The following is a 23,958-nucleotide window of genomic DNA, read 5'->3' as shown; positions in this document are numbered from 1 at the left end:
GATTGGTTAATTGGAAAAAGGTAATCTAGTCATTAACATGTGGGCCAACTGGTTAGATACAATATATCGTTAGGAAACTAATCCCCCTACCACTAACAGAGAGCTCCTTCTTCAACGTGACTCACCATTAATCCCATTACAAAGGTTCATACTACATAAACTATACTTCCCTCATCCTTTAAGCACTGGCCTGGACCATGTAATTGCTATGCATTTAAAGCAATTTGGTCAGTGGCGACAGAAACCTGCTTACTGCTGAAAAGTTAATGACACTGAAAGCCAATACTATACCCCGGGCACTTAGCGAGACGCTCCATTTTGCAAAGTTCCTCCCTCCTCCTGGCCTTACATACCCTCTCGTACAGTTCACCACTCCAAAAAACCTGGCGGTTATTACCTACCACTTTTTCGTTTGGGGAGGAATGTAAGGGTAATGGGGAACCCTCTGTTCAACACAAAGCCCTGAATACAAAGTACAGTATGAGATCTGGTCATCGGTGCACTGTGCCCTAACTTGTACTGTATAGTAGCAGTGACAATACAGTAGGGTAGGGAAGACGTTCAAGGTGTAATGAAGTTGTTGTTTGAATAAAAGACTGAACGCTAGTGAGTTATAAGTTATATAGATCATACATATGCCGTATCTTAATTTGATCATCCTGAGGTTGCAGAAATACAAACTTGTAGTGTATTCAAGGTTTAAAAAGGTGGCTAAGGTTTGTAATTTCCACTTTAACATCTCAGACTAGATTTGCCCCAGCTAAAAAAAAATGTTAAACCCCTACACAAATTGTCCGTTAATTATAATCCACACAATAATTCACATTTCCTGTTGCTGGAGGATTATTTTCCTGCATGTGAGAAACTTGGTCAAATTAAGGTACGGCATCTGTACACACAGTTGAAGTCGGAAGTTTACATACACTTAGATTGGAGTCATTAAAACTCGTTTTTCAACAATTCCACAAATTACTTGTTAACAAAATATAGTTTTGGCAAGTCGGTTAGGACATCTACTTCGTGAATGACACAAATCATTTTTCCAATAATTGTTTACAGAAATATTATTTCAATTATAATTCACTGTATCACAATTCCAGTGGGTCAGAAGTTTACATAAACTAAGTTGACTGTGCCTTTAAACAGCTTGGAAAATGTTGTCATGGTTTTAGAAGCTTCTGATAGGCTAATTGACATAATTTGCGTCAATTGGAGGTGTACCTGTGGATGTATTTCAAGACCTACCTTCACACTCAGTGCCTCTTTGCTTGACATCATGTGAAAATCAAAAGAAATCAGCCAAGACCTCAGAAATAAAATTGTATACCTTCACAAGTCTGGTTTATCCTTGGGAGCAATTTCCAAATGCCTGAAGGTACCACGTTCATCTGTACAAACAATAGTACGCAAGTATAAAACACCATGGGACAACCCAGCCATCATACCGCTCAGGAAGGAGACACGTTCTGTCTCCTAGACATGAACGTACTTTGGTGCGAAAAGTGCAAATCAATCGCAGAACAACAGCAAAGGACCTTGTGAAGATGCTGGAGGAGACAGGTACAGAAGTATCGAAATCCACAGTAAAAAAGAGTCCTATATCGATATAACCTGAAAGGCCACTCAGCAAGGAAGAAGCCATTGCTCCAAAACAACCATAAAAAAGCCAGACTATGGTTTACAACTGCACATGGGGACAAAGATATTACTTTTTGGAGAAATGTCCTCTGGACTGATGAAACAAAACCAGAACTGTTTGGCCATAAAGACCGTCATTATGTTTGGAGGAAAAAGGGGTAGGCTTGCAAGCCGAAGAACACCATCCCAACCGTGAAGCACAGGGGTGACAGCATCATGTTGTGGTGGTGCTTTGCTGCAGGAGGGACTGGTGCTCTTCACAAAATAGTTGGCATCATGAAGAGGGAAAATGATGTGGACATGTTGAACAAACACCTCAAGACATCAGTAAGGAAATTAAAGCTTGGTCGCAAATGGGTCTTCCAAATGGACAATGACCCCAAGCATACTTCCAAAGTTGTGGCTTCATGGCTTAAGGACAACAAAGTCAAGCTATTGGAGTGGCCATCACAAAGCCCTGAACTCAATCCTATAGAAAATTTGTGGGCAAAACTGAAAAAGCATGTGCGAGCAAGGAGGCCTACAAACCTGATACAGTTACACCAGCTCTGTCAGGAGGAAATGGCCAAAATTCACCCAAATTATTGTGGGAAGCTTGTGGAAGGCTACCCAAAACGTTTGACGCAAGTTAAACAATTTAAAGGCAATGCAAACAAATACTAATTGAGTGTTTGTAAACTTCTGACCCACAGGGAATGTGATGAAAGAACTAAAAGCTGAAATCAATCTCTCTACTAAAATTCTGACATTTCACATTCTTAAAATAAAGTGGTGATCCTAACTGACCTAAGACAGGGGATTTTTACCAGGATTAAATGTCAGGAATTGTGAAAAACTGAGTTAGAATGTATTTGGCTAAGGTGTATGTAAACTTCCGATTCAACTGTACCATATAGATCATATAGACTGATCACATTAGCAAATGCCATTATCTTTGACACTTTTCAATCAGGAAGCATCCTCTTTTGCATTTTAATAGCACATGGGTATATGATATTGTTTACCACAAGCCTTACTCCAGTGACCCTAGACCCCAGCTGCTCAACACCCACCCACTACTACCTCAGTCCAAATCAGACCACGTTCATGACTTATTTTCAGTAGTATGACCAGTCTTTCCCCTATATCAATTTAGCAGTGGCGCACTGCTCTTTTAAAATCATAATTTTATATTCTTAATGTATATAAGAATGCCCCAAGAGGACCCCAAGAAGACCTCCCCTCCCCAGCTACCTCTGCCACCGCTGCTGAAATAAATCCTAGGTGAGAAGGACCCATGTCTACTTTTCAGCAACAGTGTATGCTGGAACAATTAAGCTACCAGAAGGCCCCTGCCTCCTGACAAGTGATCAACAAACCATGATTTATGAGGGCATCATGGGATGACCATTGATTACAACACACAGGTTGCTTGTGGTGTCAGTGGACAGATATGAAATAACTTTTTTGCATGGGGTTGGTTGATGCTGCCTATCCTCCTAGCTACCTGTCATCTATATCAATCAGCTTTCACAGTCCTATTATTATGCTATTCATAACGGTGGTGGGTGTTTATGCTATGACAACTGATTATGCTAAGCTGTAGTACGCTATTAGAAAAATAATAAGCGATCTAGAGTGTAAATCGGTTCTTCGTCTGTCCCCATAAAATATCCCTTTATAGAACCCTTTTTGGTTCTAGGTAGAACCTATTTGGTTCCAGGTAGAACCCTTTTGGGTTCCATGTAGGACCCTTTCCACAAAGGGCTCTACATGGAACCCAAAAGGGTTCTAAATGGAACCAAAAAGGGTTCTCCAATGGGGGCTTCCGAAGAACTCTTTTGGAATGCTTTTTTCTAATAGTGTAGAGGGATAATTTGGATAGCATAACAATCAAACAATTGATTATATTGTTTACACATGTCCAGGGACCAGTGGTGGAAAGTACTTAAGTAAAAATACATTAAATGTCATGTATTGTCATGTTGTGTCTTGTTTATGTCCTTTCCCTTCACCCTGTCTCCCTCTGCTGGTCGTTATTAGGTTACCTTTTCTCCCCCTCTTTCCCCCAGCTGTTCCTTGTCTCCTCCTAACTACCTCGTCACCCCTTTTCCCACCTGTTCCCTTTTTCCCTCTGATTAGTCCTCTATATCTCTCTCTGTTTTTGTTCCTGTCTTTGTCGGATTCTTGTTTGTGTTTTTCATGCCTGAACCAGACTATCGTCATGTTTGCTGCAACCTTGTCCTGTCCTGTCGGAATCTGCCGGTCCATCTGAGCCTACCTATGTTTTGTTATTAAAGAAGTTCTGTTTACGTTAATTCGCTTTTGGGTCCTCATTCACGCACCGTAACAGAAGAATCCGACCAAGAATGGACCCAGCGACTTCGGATCCCCTCCGCTCAGGCTTTTGTCCAACGTTGCGAGCGCACCTGGAAGAGGGTCAGGTCTGCACTTTGCCGTTATAGGGCGCAGACTGTGAGAGCTGCTAATAAGCGTAGAACTAAGAGTCCTAGATATTGTCGCGGTCAGAGAGTTTGGCTCTCCACTCAGAACCTTCCCCTTAAGACCGCTTCTCGCAAGTTGACCCCGCGGTTCATTGGTCCGTTCCGTATTTCTCGGATCATTAATCCTGTCGCAGTGCGACTCCTTCTTCCGCGATATCTTCGTCGCGTCCACCCGGTCTTCCATGTCTCCTGTGTCAAGCCCGTTCTTCGCGCCCCCGCTCGTCTCCCCCCCCCCCCCATCCTTGTCGAGGGCGCACCCATCTACAGGGTCCGTAGGATTTTGGACATGCGTCCTCGGGGCCGTGGTCATCAGTACCTAGTAGATTGGGAGGGGTACGGTCCTGAGGAGAGGAGTTGGGTTCCCTCTCGGGACGTGCTGGACCGTGCGCTGATCGATGATTTCCTCCGTTGCCGCCAGGTTTCCTCCTCGAGTGCGCCAGGAGGCGCTCGGTGAGTGGGGGGGTACTGTCATGTATTGTCATGTTGTGTCTTGTTTCTGTCCTTTCCCTTCACCCTGTCTCCCTCTGCTGGTCGTTATTAGGTTACCTTTTCTCCCCCTCTTTCCCCCAGCTGTTCCTTGTCTCCTCCTAACTACCTCGTTACCCCTTTTCCCACCTGTTCCCTTTTTCCCTCTTAGTCCTCTATATCTCTCTCTGTTTTTGTTCCTGTCTTTGTCGGATTCTTGTTTGTGTTTTTCATGCCTGAACCAGACTATCGTCATGTTTGCTGCAACCTTGTCCTGTCCTGTCGGAATCTGCCGGTCCATCTGAGCCTACCTATGTTTTGTTATTAAAGAAGTTCTGTTTACGTTAATTCGCTTTTGGGTCCTCATTCACGCACCGTAACATTAAAGTACTACTGAAGTAGTTTTTGCCGTATCTGTACTTTACTTTACTATTATATATATATTTTTTGACAACATTTACTTCACTACATTCCTGAAGAACATAATGTACTTTTTACTCCATACATTTTCCCTGACACCCAAAAGTACTCATTACGTTTTGACTGGAAAATGGTCCAAGTCACACACTTATCAAGAGAACATCCCTGGTCATCCCTACCTACTGATCTGGCGAACTAACTAAACACAAATTCTTTGTTTGTAGTGTTGGAGGGTGTAACGGTCGTCATCGGTGGAAGAAGAAGAGGACCAAGGTGCAGCGTGGTATGTGTCCATATCTTTTAATAAAGAACGAACACTGAACAAAAACAATAAACCGACAACCGAAAACAGTTCTGGCTGGTGCAGACACACAGCAGAAAACAGAAAACAATCACCCACGAAACACAATAGAAAACAGAATACCTAAATATGGTTCTCAATCAGGGACAACGATTGACCGCTGCCTCTGATTGAGAACCATACAAGGCCAAACACAGAAATAGCAAATCATAGAAAAACTAACATAGTCAACCCACCCAACTCACGCCCTGACCATACTAAAACAAAGACATAACAAAAGAACTAAGGTCAGAACGTGATAGAGGGTGCCCATGGCTATCCGTCAATAAAGATGAAAATTGTTCCGTCTTGTTTGCTTAATATAAGGAATTTGAAATTATTTATACTTTTACTTTTGATACTTAATTAAGTACATTACATTTTGAGCAATTCCATTTACTTTTGAAAGTTAAGTATATTTAAAACCAAATACTTTTAGACTTTTACTTAAGTAGTATTTTACTGGGTGACATTCACTTTTACTTGAGTCATTTTCTATTACGGTATCTTTACTTTTACTTAAGTATGACAATTGGGTACTTTTTCCACCACTGCCAGTATCACGTACAGTATCTCAGAGTAGGAGTACTGATCTAGGATCAGGTTCCTCCCTGTTTATGTCATCTTATTCATTGTTAATCTAAGATGTGAAATTGATCCTAGAGCAGCACTCCTACTCTGAGAAGCTTGATGTACACGCCCCTGATCTACAAACGCCTGGGCCCTGTAAAAGTGATTTTGGTTAGATACCGCTTTTTTGGGGAATTGAGCTTTTACAGTCTGTCCCTGTTTCTCAATTGTATGTTATTAGGTAGTGTTTCTTATCAGACACCATGTATATCATATTTTATGACTTTACCAGCTGTGGATCATTATTATATCGTGCTTCCTGTTGAATGGCAGGATCATATTTTTGTTCATGCTGGAAAGCAGCACCTTGAAATTATGATGAATGACTTATGAAAAATTGCTTTTAATAATTACTATAATTGATTTGACTTATATAGCGCTTTTCTAGACACCGAAAGTGCTTTACATAGTAATGTTTTAGTTAAGTATTGTATGAGGAAAATATTAATATCACAACTCTAGAGTGAGAGAAATTATCTTCTATAGTATTAACTGTCTATTCCCAAATCTCATAGATCAGTTTTATGTTAATCTCCAAGGCACTGAATTGTTGTCACACAGGTCAAATAAAGCTTAGCTGTCCATGGTTATACTATACGGGCCAAGTGTCATCACCATCTAAGTAGCTTAGGGAAATTATATTTATCTTATACCATTCTTAGTGTGCTGAGACTAGGTGTATGGGACATTAAAGTGTAGAAAACATGAGTTTTTACTTACCAATGTAACAACACAGTGTTGTCAAAGACTTAGTAACTTAGTTGTAGTCACAATCTGGTTACCTATAAGTATGTTCTTGAGTTATTACATATTCACTAACTTATTTCCAGATATCTTCAAAATGACCCACAATGCACTATTTCTCAACGTCATATGGACTATCTAATCTGTGCTACTGAGTTCGTAGGCTAGCTCGGTAGCTAGCTCATGCTGGCTAACGTTAGCCACGCCTCATGCTCTTCACAGACTTTGTGGCTATTTTATCTAGTGGGAAGTCATTAGTATGGCATGCCTTCTTGCAGTGGGCAAGATACTTGATAAGTGGGCATCAATACTTGAATGGATGGACAGTTTAATCCATTGATTAAACACTGTGTGAATGTGCAAGTACTAACCTTTGCCGAGCTGTCGTCCATACCTAGTAATGCAACACTTGCCGTTTGGTGATTTAGTGTACATTTATGTGTAAGTGGTGTGTTATTCCATACTACACCATTTTGCCTTAGCCCCCTTATCAATATCTTAATCTATATGGAGAATCATGGAGAATCACGCAGCTGGACAGAAGAAATGTCTCATAGTGTTGCATGAGGTCAAACCTATGTTTCTCCTGTTCAAAGTTAAAGCTAAAATAGCCCCATCATTGATGAAGCAATGAAGAATGTGAATTATCCTTTGACAGGTCAGAAATGCCCACTTGGCATATTTCATTAATCAGCTACAGTGTTACACACATGGCACTGAGTGAAAAGTGAGCTGTCTTGACTTTATGGCACGAGAAATGACCATGATTCTTATTTGAGAATTAGGCCTACACACTGTTTAAGACTGATAGATTACACTGAGTAAAATCCACATGATCTGTAGGAACAATCAGCCAATGACTGTGCTGGTTGTCTATATAGTCCTCTACATGCTGTGCCAAAGTGGTGCCCTAAAGTGGTAATAAGCCCAGTCATTCAGGACGGAGGCTAACTACTATTTCTTCTAAATTACACAAAAGTGCCTGGAAATACGACGACATTGCTAAAGTAGTCAAAAAATTAGTAGGAAACTACTTTGCCAGCATTATAATGTTATCAAATTTGAAAAACAGATGGCAATCTTGTCAATACCTAGAAAAGTCAGTCAGAAATAGCTAGCAATGCTAATATTAGCTATCTAAAATCCGTTGGCCTCCCCTAAATCTTAGTTAGCTAGCTAACGTTATATAGCATCTAAAGTCAATCTGGCGACATCAAAATGAGGGCAAAAGGTTTTCCTACTAATTATTTGCCTCCTTTTAAATGTCATTGTATATCCGAGCCACTGTTATGCACCTTTGATGAAATCTTTATCAGCGCTGATTGACGATACATTGAGTAGAATGCTCAGTCGGGCATCAGTCCGAAACGAACATTCAGAACAATATTGTGACAGAACTCGCAACCCATGAATAATGTATGTAGGACACTTACTGCATGAGAAGACAGGAAGTGACTGACATGCAGGCTTCTGTAGTGTCTGGTCAAATGGGACTCATTACTGGAGGAATCCCATTCAGCTGCTCTCTAGGCAATCAGATGAGGATAATCGGCCTGGATCTACATTATCTCCATGACGACAGAGGCTTAGCTTGCATCCCAAATGGCACCCTGTTCCCTTTATAGTGCACTACTTTTGACCAGGGCCCATTATTCTCCTGCTGGGCCATTGGCCTTCTACTCAAAGAGAACAGAGTGGAGCGCCGGGTCTTGCCAGGTGTTTCTCCTATCTCTGATTGCTCATAATTGCGCCGGAAGAGATGGCTGCCGTTTTATCTTCCCCTAACCAATTGTGCTATTGTGTGTGTTTTTTCACGTTATTTGTAACTTATTTTGCATATAATGTTTCTGCCACAGTCTCTTATGACCGAAAAGAGCTTCTAGATATTAGGATAGCGATAACTTTTTCTTTAATGAGTTGGACGTGAAAGATTTACTTCAGACACCCGGCAAGGCCCTTATTTTTCTTAAAACTGCATCATTGGTTAAGGGCTTGTACGTAAGCATTTCACCGTAAGGTCTACCTGTTGTATTCGGCGCATACGACAAATACAATTTGATTTGATTAATTTGTGCCCAGAAGTAATGTGGTGTGTGTCTGTGGATGAACATTGCATCATATATCAGAAATGCAAACTAATTCTTAGCAGTATTTCTCATGCACTTGGAAATGGAATAGAGAAGGTATCAGGGATGTTTTCTATCATATTTGATGTGGCTTAATTGTGTCAATGGATAGATATTTATCGCTTACAATCTGATACAAGCCATCAAGGATGTGTTTTTCTGACTTTTATGTGCCATTGACTGTCATTCACATCCATTGAAATAAATGATTAATTAAGTTATATCATATCAAGCTAACCAAGCATACCTTCCTTAGGAAATTCATGGAATATGCTGTTGTTTTCGTAAGAAGCCATTTTCTTGGTCCTCAACATCTCAAAAAGGCAGGGACGACCATTGTCCAGTCCCCAGCATTAACCATGGTGGTTCCCAAAAGGTTATAACCTGGCTTGATTTAACCTGATTTACAATGGCCAGAGGACACTGACCATTAAAAATATGTACATTTGGGGGCCGCACAGAGAGGAGCATGGCCCTGCTGACAGACCACCTACTCTCTCGCCCCAAACACGGCCGCTCCACAAATCAGAGAGAGCTTTCATTTAGGGAAGGTCACCTTTTTATTACCTCTTTAAGACACCCTTTGGAGCAATCTCTCATCTTACACAACACCGGTGTGTGTGTGTGTGTGTGTGTGTGTGTGTGAGAACAACCCACCCCCAGACAACAACACAGTGGGTGTTTGTTTTCTAGATTGAGGAGAATCTCACCTGGATGTGCCTTTCACTTGACGAGAAAGAAGGGTCTTGTTTGAGGATTTTTTTTTCTTCTACAAATTCACAGATCCCTTTCCTCAAAAGTGAAGTTAAATCATTTCGGGTTGGTTTTATTGGCTCCCCTCTCATGTTTTGAATATTATTGACGTCCACCTTTTGGGTTCTATTTGATAGATGGATTGGATGTCACACATGCCCTGGGTGTTTGCTTCTCTCAGATGTTTGTGTTGTTTCTGTCTGTCTCCCGGTGCCTTGGCTTTTCCTGCCCTGATGTGCTCTGCTGGATCCTGCGGCATTTGGCACCCTATCAAGTCCCCTGTCGCCCCTCCCCCCACACCTCCTGTAAACCTCCACCCTCTCCACTTCTCCACTACCAGCAGACACGCACACACACACACACACACACACACACACACACACACACACACACACACACACACACACACACACACACACACACACACACGCACTCACACACACACTTCCTGCTGACACTTCCTCTCCAGATAGGGGGGAACTATTTAAAGGGCCTAGCTACACAGACAGCAGAGGATAATAGACTGTCTTTGGAGGCACCAGGAGGAACTGTCATGCTACAGTATGCTTAGAGTATATCAGTAGTGAATCACGATCTAAGTCTTTTATCACATAGCCAGTGGTTAGTGTGGTCACTCACTCATATGTGTTGATGGCATGTTGGAGATGTCTTGACACTTTGACAGCCTGTCACAATGCTGACTGACACCTGACTGTGTGTTTGTTGGATGGATGTGTATGATAAGTATGGAATCAATATTTTTATTGTTTTATTGTTTTATTTCACCTTTATTTAACCAGGTAGGCCAGATGAGAACAAGTTCTCATTTACAACTGTGACCTGGCCAAGATAAAGCAAAGCAGTGAGACACAAACAATAACACAGAGTTACACATGGAATAAACAAACGTACAGTCAATAACACAATAGAAACGTCTATATACAGTGTGTGCAAATGAAGTAAGATTAGGGAGGTAAGGCAATAAATAGGCCATAGTGGCAAAGTAATTACAATTTAGCAATTAAACACTGGAGTGATAGATGTGCAGAAGATGAATGTGCAAGTAGAGATACTGGGGTGCAAAGGAGCAAAAATAAAGAATAACAATATGGGGATGAGGTAGTTGGATGGGCTATTTACAGGTGGGCTAAGTGCAATGATCTGTAAACTTATCTGGCAGCTGATGTTTAAAGTTAGTGAAGGAGATATGAGCCTCCAGCTTCAGTGATTTTTGCAATTCGTTCAAGTCATTGGCAGCAGAGAACTGGAAGGAAAGGCGGCCAAAGGAGGAATTGGCTTTGGGGGTGACCAGTGAAATATACCTGCTGGAGCGTGTGCTACGGGTGGGTGCTGCTATGGTGACCTGTGAGCTGAGGTAAGGTGGGGCTTTACCTAGCAGAGACTTATAGATTACCTGGAGAAGGTGGGTTTGGCGACGAATATGAAGCAAGGGCCAGCCAACGAGAGCATACAGGTCGCAGTGGTGGGTAGTACAGTGCCTTCCGAAAGTATTCGGCCCCCTTGAACTTTGCGACCTTTTGCCACATTTCAGGCTTCAAACATAAAGATATAAAACTGTATTTTTTCATGAAGAATCAACAACAAGTGGGACACAATCATGAAGTGGAACGACATTTATTGGATATTTCAAACTTTTTTAACAAATCAAAAACTGAAAAATTGGGCGTGCAAAATTATTCAGCCCCTTTACTTTCAGTGCAGCAAACTCTCTCCAGAAGTTCAGTGAGGATCTCTGAATGATCCAATGTTGACCTAAATGACTAATGATGATAAATACAATCCACCTGTGTGTAATCAAGTCTCCGTATAAATGCACCTGCACTGTGATAGTCTCAGAGGTCCGTTAAAAGCGCAGAGAGCATCATGAGGAACAAGGAACACACCAGGCAGGTCCGAGATACTGTTGTGAAGAAGTTTAAAGCCGGATTTGGATACAAAAAGATTTCACAAGCTTTAAACATCCCAAGGAGCACTGTGCAAGCGATAATATTGAAATGGAAAGAGTATCAGACCACTGCAAATCTACCAAGACCTGGCCGTCCCTCTAAACTTTCAGCTCATACAAGGAGAAGACTGATCAGAGATGCAGCCAAGAGGCCCATGATTACTCTGGAGGAACTGCAGAGATCTACAGCTGAGGTGGGAGACTCTGTCCATAGGACAACAATCAGTCGTATATTGCACAAATCTGACCTTTATGGAAGAGTGGCAAGAAGAAAGCCATTTCTTAAATATATCCATAAAAAGTGTTGTTTAAAGTTTGCCACAAGCCACCTGGGAGACACACCAAACATGTGGAAGAAGGTGCTCTGGTCAGATGAAACCAAAATTGAACTTTTTGGCAACAATGCAAAACGTTATGTTTGGCGTAAAAGCAACACAGCTGAACACACCATCCCCACTGTCAAACATGGTGGTGGCAGCATCATGGTTTGGGCCTGCTTTTCTTCAGCAGGGACAGGGAAGATGGTTAAAATTGATGGGAAGATGGATTGAGCCAAATACAGGACCATTCTGGAAGAAAACCTGATGGAGTCTGCAAAAGACCTGAGACTGGGACGGAGATTTGTCTTCCAACAAGACAATGATCCAAAACATAAAGCAAAATCTACAATGGAATGGTTCAAAAATAAACATATCCAGGTGTTAGAATGGCCAAGTCAAAGTCCAGACCTGAATCCAATCGAGAATCTGTGGAAAGAACTGAAAACTGCTGTTCACAAATGCTCTCCATCCAACCTCACTGAGCTCGAGCTGTTTTGCAAGGAGGAATGGGAAAAAATGTCAGTCTCTCGATGTGCAAAACTGATAGAGACATACCCCAAGCGGATTACAGCTGTAATCGCAGCAAAAGGTGGCGCTACAAAGTATTAACTTAAGGGGGCTGAATAATTTTGCACGCCCAATTTTTCAGTTTTTGATTTGTTAAAAAAGTTTGAAATATCCAATAAATGTCGTTCCACTTCATGATTGTGTCCCACTTGTTGTTGATTCTTCAGAGTAGAGTGTTGGAGGCTATTTTGTAAATGACATCGCCAAAGTCAAGGATCGGCAGGATAGTCAGTTTTACGAGGGTATGTTTGGCAGCATGAGTGAAGGATGTTTTGTTGCGAAATAGAAAGCCGATTCTAGATTTAATTTTGGATTGGAGATGTTTAATGTGAGTCTGGAAGGAGAGTTTACAGTCTAACCAGACACCTAGGTATTTTTAGTTGTCCACATATTCTAAGTCAGAACCGTCCAGAGTAGTGATGCTAGACAGGCGGACAGGTGCAGGCAGCGATTGGTTGAAGAGCATGCATTTTTTAAACTTGCATTTTTTAATTTTTATAAAACTACATTGCATTTTATGAAACTACATTGTTATTAGCAGCAAGGAGATGATTTTGAGCTATTTGCATTTTAGTGATTCCTGAAGAATTTCCTCCAATAGGCTACTGCAGGAGGTAATGTCGAACTGTGTGTGTGCGCATCTGACTGTGTGCGTATCTGACTGTGTGCGTGTGCGTGTGAATACCCTGTGTGTGCACATGAGAAACACCTCTTTTATCACATACAGTGGGGCAAAAAAGTATTTAGTCAGCCACCAATTGTGCAAGTTCTCCCACTTAAAAAGATGAGAGAGGCCTGTAATTTTCATCATAGGTACACTTCAACTATGACAGACAAAATGAGAAAAAAAAAATCCAGAAAATCACATTGTAGGATTTTTAATTAATTTATTTGCAAATTATGGTGGGGTCAAAATGATCACAAGAACGGTGAGCAAAACTCCCAGAACCACACGGGGGGACCTAGTGAATGACCTGCAGAGAGCTGGGACCAAAGTAACAAAGCCTACCATCAGTAACACACTACGCCATCAGGGACTCAAATCCTGCAGTGCCAGACGTGTCCCCCTGCTTAAGCCAGTACATGTCCAGGCCCATCTGAAGTTTGCTAGAGAGCATTTGGATGATCCAGAAGAAGATTGGGAGAATGTCATATGGTCAGATGAAACCAAAATGGAACTTTTTGGTAAAAACTCAACTCGTCGTGTTTGGAGGACAAAGAATGCTGAGTTGCATCCAAAGAACACCATACCTACTGTGAAGCATGGGGGTGGAAACATCATGCTTTGGGGCTGTTTTTCTGCAAAGGGACCAGGACGACTGATCCGCTGGGTCTTTCAGCATGACAATGATCCCAAACAGCCCCAAAACATCACTGCTCTAGAGGAGATCTGCCTGGAGGAATGGGCCAAAATACCAGCAACAGTGTGTGAAAACCTTGTGAAGACTTACAGAAAACATTTGACCTCTGTCATTGCCAACAAAGGGTATATAACAAAGTATTGAGATCAACTTTTGTTATTGACCAAATACTTATTTTCCACCATAATTTGCAAATAAATTCATAAAAAATCCTACAATGTGATTTTCTTTCTCATTTTGTCTGTCATAGTTGAAGTGTACCTATGATGAAAATTATAGGCCTCTCTCATCTTTTTAAGTGGGAGAACTTCCACAATTGGTGGCTGACTAAATACTTTTTTGCCCCACTGTAGTTATGGGGAATGCTGTTATTTCCAAAAGTAATTTTCCCCTTGTCCTCATCTGGCAACTCAATTGAACAATCTATAACTGCATTCCAGGTACCCCAAGTTGTTCACTTCCCCTCAGAGAAAGTTATTATCTCCTTGTAGGAAGCATGAGGACTAGGGACTTCTACCTTCTACCTTTTATCATTAGGCGCTGATTAAAATGAGCTTTTTCAGTCGACCCTTTAAAACCCAGGAGTAGTAGTTCTGTCATGAACTAGCTAGGTCATTATAAAGGGTTATGTTTTTAAAAAAAGGTATCGTTAAAGCAAATTTTCCACGTGTTGTTGTAATGCATTTTCCACTTCCACAAATTGCTGGGTACACCAACTGCCCTCCTCTCTGGCTTTGTGTTTTCTTTTCAAGACAATGGATGGATAAGATGAAGCAATCAATCAGACTTAAAGCCAATAACAGGTTGAGTTTTACCATTTGAAACCCACAGTGTTGTGTTGCTACCCAGCAGAGTGGAGTTTCAGTTTGTCCCTCTCATACGCACATTACCTCTTCTCCTCGTCTCCCTTATTGCTGCCTGGAGTGCTACAGTATGACAACATAAATGAGATTAGATTTAATCTCTCCAAACCTTATAATTTGTTCAATGGGCTCAGGGCCAAAACATGCACAAAAATCCCTAATCACGTCGAGTAGCATGTGTAAGCCTTTTTCCACACATTCTCCCTCCAGTTCTCAGAACTTTCATCAGTTAGAGAGATACGATTTTGTCCCGAACAAGTGAGCGTCTTCTGCCACTAGTGTCATCAACACCCAGTGGTGTTAGGTGTGAGGTGGGAGAGAGGATGGGGCTCATAGCACAAGGAATGTGATTGCAAACCTAAGGTTCCTGATACAACCTGTTATTATTTTTGACACAAGCCATTTACAATAGCTACGAAGGTGGCAATGGAAAATGTAATATTGATTGTATGTCCTCAAGGCTTTGCTCTCCTGACTTTCCCAGTTTCATGCCTCTCACACATGTTGACGTGATGTTTTTTTTTCTTCATTTCTCTCCCCTCACAAATCCTGTTTTTAGGGCTTTCTTGATGGTTTATTTGATGAGGTAATTATGTTGTTAGATTAGGGAGGATAAGGTAGAGTTTTGGAAGAATGATAGAAAGCTATAACAAAGGGAATAGAATGTGAACCACAGATGATGTGACAAGTGTTGATATACCTAACAATATACTGTGTTGCACTTCTTTTTCTTCAGGGTCAACACATTATTTACCCTCAAAATATTTACAAAAAAAAATGTTGTTTCCTTTGTCATCATTTAGACACATACTCACACACCAAGACTTGTGGGAAAGTCCCCTCCTAAACACTAATGTGCAACGTCCTCAGACACTGTTAGCCATGTTTGTTCAGGTAAACTGCACAAAGACAGGCATCAGTATGTAAAGGAAGCAAATCATTCCCTTTTACAAGGCGAGGAAACAAACACTGGGAAGGAGACTAGAGCATTTGGGCTCTGTCTCTATCTACAGTGACAGAGACATGCCAGACTATAGACATACACGTTAAACAGGGCCTTCAAAGGGACCACAGCCAATTGGACAAGTCTGGGTGAGGTAGAGCTCAAACGTCAGTAGTATCTGGGTAGATTGCAGGGGTTATCTCCCAATCCAGTAATTAGAGCGTTTTTTTCCGGTGCACGAGCCAACACTTCTGCTCATTTCTCAAATTAATGTGTGACCTGCAGAAAACCCCTCTATGTACCAAACCACTAATTGCTACACTTAAAAGCTGTCCCTGTGAAAAGTAGCCATCTAATGGTCCCTTCCCCCTGTAACACATCGTTAGGGACCTCCATGCTAATTTGTGGTTAGCTAGTCCTGTGAACTCAGACATAAAAAATGACAAGCTAAGCTCAAAACCCTTCGCTAACTTTTTCACACAGAAGAAAATTACTAGTCCGTTTATTTCACTGAATCTCAAGTGGTCAGAACTGGATGTCCTCCATAATAGTGACTTCGCCAAAGTTTTCATAGATTTGTTTTTTCAGGCTTCATAACTTAATTACTACAGTGGGCTAAATCAGGGTCACCCGGAGTGTTTCTTGGTAGTCTTCATACATTTACTTTGAAACACCTCACACACATGGTTATGGGCCTAAGAAAAACAAGACAGCTGTACCATGTCAGATATATGTTTTATATCCATCACAGAAGACTGAATTATAACAAAACCATTTGACATACAAACAGTGAATTTTGGGCGTTATTTAAAAAAAAAAAGTTTTACATGAAGAAATTATGAAAAATATTAATAACATTCCACCCATGAGGCCACTAGGTCATTTGACTGCAGGAATGTGCTACTTGTCTGACTCAGACCTGGTGTTAACCTCTTTCAGCTAGGGTGCACTATTTTTATGTTTGGAAAAATAATGTTCCCAATGTAAACGGCCTATTTCTCAGGACCATATGCTAGAATATGCATATAATTGACAGATTAGGATAGAAAACACTCTAAAGTTTCCAAAACTGTCAAAATATTGTCTGTGAGTATAACAGAACTGATATTGCAGGCGTGAGGAAAATCAAACCAGGAAGGGGCTTCTATTTTGAAAGCTCCATGTTCCATAGCCTGCCTTCGCTCCATTTAAAGGAATATCAACCAGATTCCTTTTCCTATCGCTTCCTCAAGGTGTCAACAGTCTTTAGACATAGTTTCAGGCTTTTATTTAGAAAAATGAGTGAGAAAGATAACAGAGCTTGCGCAACAGAGCTTGGGCAGCCATCGTCTCTCCCTCTCCTACTAAAAAAGACAGTGCCGGTTGATATATTACCAATTATATATTTTTTAAACAACTTGATTGATTATAAAAAAAAGTTTGACATGTTTCTGTGGACATTACAGATATTATTTGGAATTTTTGTCTGCATTGTCGTGACCGCTCGAGCCTGTGGATTTCTGAACATAACACACCAAACAAACGGAGGTATTTTGGATATAAAAATAATCTTTATGGAACAAAAGGAACATTTATTGTGTAACTGGGAGTCTCGTGAGTGAAAACATCCGAAGATCATCAAAGGTAAGCGATTAAATTGTATTCCTTTTCTGATTTTCGTGACCAAGCTACTTTGATGCTAGGTGTTCATAATATTTTGTCTAGTGATCGATAAACCTACACAAACGCTTGGATTGCTTTCGCTGTAAAGCATATTTTCAAAATCTGACACGACAGGTGGATTAACAAAATGCTAAACTGTGTTTTGCTATATTGCACTTGTAATTTCATGAATATGAATATTTTTAGTAATATTATTTGAATGTGGCGCGGTTGTTGATGACAATTATCCCGCTAATGGGATAGGTAGCGTCAAGAATTAACTGAAGATGATCTATTCACAGATAGTATCAGTCAAATGTTTGGACACACCTATTCATTCAATGATTTTTCTTTATTTGTACTATTTTATACATTGTAGAATAATAGTGAAGACATAAAAACAATGAAATAACACGTAGTTAACCAAAAAAGTGTTAAACAATCAAAATATATTTTAGATTTTAGATTCTTCAAAGTCTCCACCCTTTGCCTTGATGGCAGCTTTGCACACTCTTGGCATTCTCTCAACCAGCTTCATGAGTGCAAAAAGTTCAAATTTAAACAAACGCTTGAATGAGTAAGTGTGTCCAATCTTTTGACTGGTACTGTTCATTTCCTCGTATATACTCGTATATATGCTAGTAGATTGTCTTGTTATCATGGGGCGGCAGGTAGCCTAGGGGTTAGAGCGTTGGGCCAGTAACCTAAAGATTGCTAGATTAAATCCCCGAGCCGACAAGGTAAACATCTATCGTTCTGCCCCCGAACAAGGCAGTTTACCCACTGTTCCTAGGCCATCATTGTAAATAAGTATTTATTCTTAACTGACTTGCCTAGTTTAAAAAAAGGTAGTCATCTTGAATGTATTTCAATTAACAGGTGTGCCTTGTAAAAAGTTCATTTGTGGAATTTCTATGAGTATTAAGCCAATCAGTTCTGTTGTGACAAGGTAGAAGTGGTATACAGATTATAACCCAATTTGGTAAAAGACCAAGTCCATATTATGACAAGAACAGCTCAAATAAGCAAAGAGAAATGACAGTCCATCATTACTTTAAGCCATGAAGGTCAGTCAATAAGGAACATTTCAAGAAGTTTGAAAGTGTCTTCAAGTGCAGTAGCAAAAATCATCAAGAGCTATGATGAAACTGACTCTCATGAGGACACCCACAGGAAAGGAAGACCAGGAGTTCATTAGAGTTAACTGCATATCAGATTGCATCCCAAATTTCAGGCTACAAACACATCTCAACATCAACTGTTCAGAGGAGACTGCTTAAATCATGTCTTCATGGTCGAATTGCTGCAAAAAACAACACTACTAAAGGACACCAATATGAAGAAGAGACTTGCTTGGGCCAAGAAACACGAGCAATGGACATTAGACCGGTGGAAATCTGTCCTTTGGTCTGATGAGTCCAAATCTGAGATTTCTGGTTCCAACCATTTTTCTGTGAGACGCAAAGTAGGTGAATGGAGGATCTCCGCATGTGTGGTTCCCACCGTGAAGCATGAAGGGGTAGGTATGATGATGTGGGGGTGCTTTGCTGGTTACACTGTCAGTGATTTATTTAGAATTCACGGCACACTTAACCAGCATGGATACTACACCACTCTGCAGCGGTACAACATCACGTCTGGTTTGCGCTTATTGGGACTATCATTCGTTTTTCAACGTGACAATGACCCAACACACCTCCAGGATGTGTAAGGGTTATTTTACCAAGAGGGAGAGTGATGGAGTGCTGCGTCAGATGACCTGGCCTCCACAATCACCTGACCTCAACCCAATTGAGATGGTTTGGGATGAATTGGACCGCAGCCATCAAGTGCTCTACATATGTGGGAACTCCTTCAAGACTGTTGGAAAAACATTCCAGATGAAACTGGTTGAGATAATACCCAGAGTGTGCAAAGCTGTCATCAAGGCAAAGGGTGGCTACTTTGAAGAATCTAAAATCTAAAATATGTTTAATATGTTAAAATCTAAAACACTTTTTTGGTTGCTACGTGATTCCATGTGTTATTTCATAGTTTTGATGTCTTCACTTTTGTTCTACATTGTATAAAATAAAGATAAACCCTTGAATGAGTAAGTGTGTCCAAACTTTTGACTCGTACTGTTCATTTCCTCGTTTATACACTGGTAGATTGTCTAGTTGTCATATTCAGTTGTCAGTCCATCATCGTGATGTCACCACTTCTCTCTTCGTGGGAAACACCCCCTTTTCGAACAAAACTATAAACACAACATGCAACAACTGCAAAAACAATTCTGAGTTACAGTTCATATAAGGAAATCAGTCAATTGAAATAAAGAGATTACACACTGCTCTATGGACTTCACATTACTGGGAATACAGATGTTGGTCACAGATACCTGGTAAAGGTAGGTGTGTGGATCGGAAAACCAGTCAGTATCTGATGTGACCACTATTTGCTTCATGCAGCGCAACACATCTCCTTTGCGTAGAGTTGATCAGACTGTTGATTTTGGCCTGTGGAATGTTGTCCCACTCCTCTTCAATGGCTGTGTGAAGTTCCTGGATATTGGCGGGAACTGGAACACGCTGTCGTACAGGTCGATCCGTGCAATATCATGCTGAAACACAAGGCAATGGCGGCGAGTGAATGGCATGACAATGGGCCCCAGGATCTCATCACAGTATTTCTGTGCATTCAAATTGCTATCCATAAAATGCAATTGTGTTAGTTGTCCGTAGCTTATGCCTGCCCATACCATAACCCCCATACCAAAACCCCCCAGAAATATCACATTAACATAAGTATTCAGATCCTTTACTAAGGAATTTGTTGAAGCACCTTTAGCAGCGATTACAGTATAAAGTCTTCTTGGGTATGACACTACAAGCTTGACACGTGTATTTGGCGGATTTTCTCCCATTCTTTTCTGTAGATCCTCTCAAACCCTGGGAGCGTTGCTGCACAGCAATTTTCAGGTCTCTCCAGAGATGTTCGATCGGGTTCAAGTCCGGGCTCTGGCTGGGCCACTCAAGGACATTCAGAGACTTGTCTCGAAGTCACTCCTGCAATGTCTTGGCTGTGTGCTTAGGGTCGTTGTTATGTTAGAAGGTGAACCTTCGCGCCAGTCTGAAGTTCTGAGTGCTTTGGAGCAGGTTTTCATCAAGAAACTCTCTGTACTTTGCTCCGTTCATCTTTGCGTTAATCGTGACTAGTCTCCCAGTCCCTGCCGCTGAAAAACATCCCCACAGCATGATGCTGCCACCACCATGCCTCACTGTAGGGATGGTGCCAGGTTTCCTCCAGACGTGACGCTTGGCATTCAGGCCAAAGAGTTCAATACTGGTTTAATCAGACCTGAGATTTTTGTTTATCATGGTCTGAGAGTCTTTAGGTGCCTTTTGGTAAACTCCAAGCAGGCTGTCATGTGCCTTTACTGAGGAGTGGCTTCTGTCTGGCCACTCTACCATAAAGGCCTGATTGAGGTAGTGCTGCAGAGATGGTTGTCCTTCTGAAAAGTTCTCCCATCTACTCAGAGGAACTATAGAGCTCTGTCAGTGTGACCACCGGGTTTTTGGTCACCTCCCTGACCAAGGCCCTTAACCCCCAATTGCTCAGTTTGGCAGGGCGGCCAGCTCTAGGAAGAGTCTTGGTGGTTCCAAATGTCTTCTATTTCAGAATGATGAAGGCCACTGTTTTCTTCGGGACATTCAATGCTGCAGACAATTTCTGGTACCCTTCCACAGATCTTTGCCTCAGAACAATCCTGTCTCGGAGATCTACGGATAATTTCTTCGACCTCATGGCTTGGTTTTTGCTCTGACATGCACTGTCAACTGTAGGACCTTATATAGACAGGCGTGTGCCTTTCCAAATCATGTCTAATCAATTGAATTTACCAATCAAGTTGTAGAAAAATCTCAAATCATCAAATCAAATTTTATTTGTCACATACACATGGTTAGCAGATGTTTATGCGAGTGTAGCGAAATGCTTGTGCTTCTAGTTCTGACCATGCAGTAATATCTAACAAGTAATCTAACCTAACAATTTCACAACAACTACCTTATACACAAGTGTAAAGGAATAAATAAGAATATGTACATAAAAATATATGAATGAGTGACGGCCGAACGACATAGGCAAGATGCAGTAGATGGTATAGTGTACAGTATATACATACGAGATGAGTAATGTAGGGTATGTAAACATGATATAAAGTGGCATTGCTCAAAGTGGCTAGTGATACATTTATTACATCAAGATGCAAGGATGATCAAATGGGAAATTGGATGCACCTGAACTCAATTTCGAGTCTCATAGCAAGGGGTCTGAATACTTTTCTAAGGCACTGTCTATATTGGTACTGGTAATACCTGTATATAGCTCCACATTGATCTGGTACTGGTAATACCTGGATATAGATCCACATTGAACTGGTACTAGTAATACCTGGATATAGCTCCACATTGATCTGGTACTGGTAATACCTGGATATAGATCCACATTGATCTGGTACTGGTAATACCTGTATATAGCTCCACATTGATCTGGTACTGTTAATACCTGTATATAGATCCATATGTATCTGGTACTGGTAATACCTGGATATAGATCCACATTGATCTGGTACTGGTAATACCTGTATATAGCTCCACATTGATCTGGTACTGTTAATACCTGTATATAGATCCATATGTATCTGGTACTGGTAATACCTGGATATAGATCATATTGATCTGGTACTGGTAATACCTGTATATAGCTCCACATTGATCTGGTACTGTTAATACCTGTATATAGATCCATATGTATCTGGTACTGGTAATACCTGGATATAGCTCCACATTGATCTGGTACTGTTAATACCTGTATATAGATCCATATGTATCTGGTACTGGTAATACCTGGATATAGCTCCACATTGATCTGGTATAGGTAACCCTTGTATATTGCTCCATTCTTGTTAATTCAATTTTATTTTTAAACTCTGCATTGTTGGGCCCATAAGCAATCATTTCATGGTAAAGTCTACACCAGTTGTATTCGGCGCATGTGACACATATGGTTTGATTTGATTTGATATGACAATGCTTTCTAGAACATAAAATGATGGTAATAATGTGGTTCTCAGAACACCACTTCCTCTTTCAACCGAACAAGAATGGCTTTTTTGGGGAAATGCGCTTAAATGCATTGAGGGAAAAGTGTTTGAAACATAACTGAATATATATTTGTATCCTCAGGTATTCTGCCACTGTGTACTCTCTGTTTAGGGCCAAATAGCATTCTAGTTTGCTCTGTTTTTTTGTAAATTCTTTCCAATGTGTCAAGTAATTATCTTTTCTCATGATTTGGTTGGGTCTGATTGTGTTGCTGTCCTGGGGCTCTGTGGCATCTTTTTGTGTTTGTGAACAGAGCCCCAGGGCCAGCTTACTTAGGTGTCTCTTCTCCAGGTTCACTCTCTGTAGGCGATGGCTTTGATATGGAAGTTTTTTTTCTGGATAATTAGCGGGTATCGGACTGATTCTGCTCTGCATGCAATATTTGGGGTTTTACACTGAGGACATTTTTGCAGAATTCTGCATGCTGTCTCAATTTGTTCCATTTGGTAAATTATTGGTTGTTGAGAGGACCCAAGACCTCGCAACCATAAAGGGCAATGTGTTCTATAACTGATTCAAGTATTTTTAGCCAGGTCCTAATTGGTATGTCGAATTTTATGTTCCTTTTGATGGTTGTAGAAGGCCCTTCTTGCCTTGTCTCTCAGATTGTTCACATCTCTCTCTCTCTCTCTCTCTCTCTCTCTCTCTCTCTCTCTCTCTCTCTCTCTCTCTCTCTCTCTCTCTCTCTCTCTCCAATTCAATGGGCTTTATTAGCATGGGGGTGTCTCTCTCAAGTGAGGGAGTGTTGAGTTGAAGGGGATAAAGGAACGTTTTCTCATATATACAGGTTGAATGTAGGCCTCAGTTGTCAAGCCTATAGAATTGAGTTGAGGGGTGCAGGGAGGCTGAAAATATTTGGCATGGCCCCTTGGATCCTCAAAAAGTTATATAGCTGCACCATTGAGAGCATCTTGACTGACTTCATCACCGCTTGGTATGGAAAATGCACCGCCCTTGACTGCAAAGTGCTACAGAGTGTGGTGCGGACAGCAGTACATCACTGGGGCTGAGCTCCATGCCATCCAGGACCTCAACAGGCGGATTCAAAGGAAGGCCTAAGAAATTGCCAGACTCCAGCCACCCAAGCCATAGATTGTTCACTCTGCTACCGGCCGGCAAACGGTACCGGAGCATCGGCTCTCGGAAATACATGCTCTGAGACAGCTTCTACCTCCAAGCTGTAAGACCGCTAAATAGCCAGACCGCTAAATAGTCACGTGTGACAAATACAATTTGATTTGAAGTAGTTACTCTACATGGTCTGGGGACCCCTTAATCCCCTGCTGGTTTTACTACGGTCTCCTGTGTGTGTGTGTGTGTGTGTGTGTGTGTGTACTACTAACACCCACTGCATATCATTTACCCAGCAGGCAAGCAGCCAGGCAGGCCAGGCCATTTAGCTTATTTTTTTTTCTTTCTCAGAGTTCTATGTCTCTCAAGGGAACAAATTAGCTGCCTGAAGAACTGTACGCTTATTGACCGTGCTAAATAATCATTGACTTAGAAATGAAGTAGAAAACAAAATGTTTTCTACTTCTACTTGTGTTGATG

The 23,958-nt window shown here is 41.2% G+C and overlaps 1 long non-coding RNA gene across 1 annotated transcript in view; it reads left to right on the top strand.

Annotated features, from left to right (window-relative positions):
* LOC149975260 (uncharacterized) overlaps nucleotides 1-23,958 on the top strand; it is a 68,996-nt gene that overhangs the window by 12,146 nt on the left and 32,892 nt on the right. Inside the window, exon 2 of the long non-coding RNA XR_016489036.1 lies at nucleotides 5,231-5,289. This is a non-coding gene — a long non-coding RNA (uncharacterized LOC149975260). The remainder of the gene's footprint in view (nucleotides 1-5,230; nucleotides 5,290-23,958) is intronic.

The sequence above is a fragment of the Oncorhynchus mykiss genome, chromosome 19 (genome assembly GCF_057628025.1).
Source record: "Oncorhynchus mykiss isolate SJ-2025 chromosome 19, ASM5762802v1, whole genome shotgun sequence".
In the NCBI taxonomy this organism is placed as follows: Eukaryota; Metazoa; Chordata; class Actinopteri; order Salmoniformes; family Salmonidae; genus Oncorhynchus; species Oncorhynchus mykiss.
This window is presented reverse-complemented; position numbering and strand designations above follow the sequence as displayed.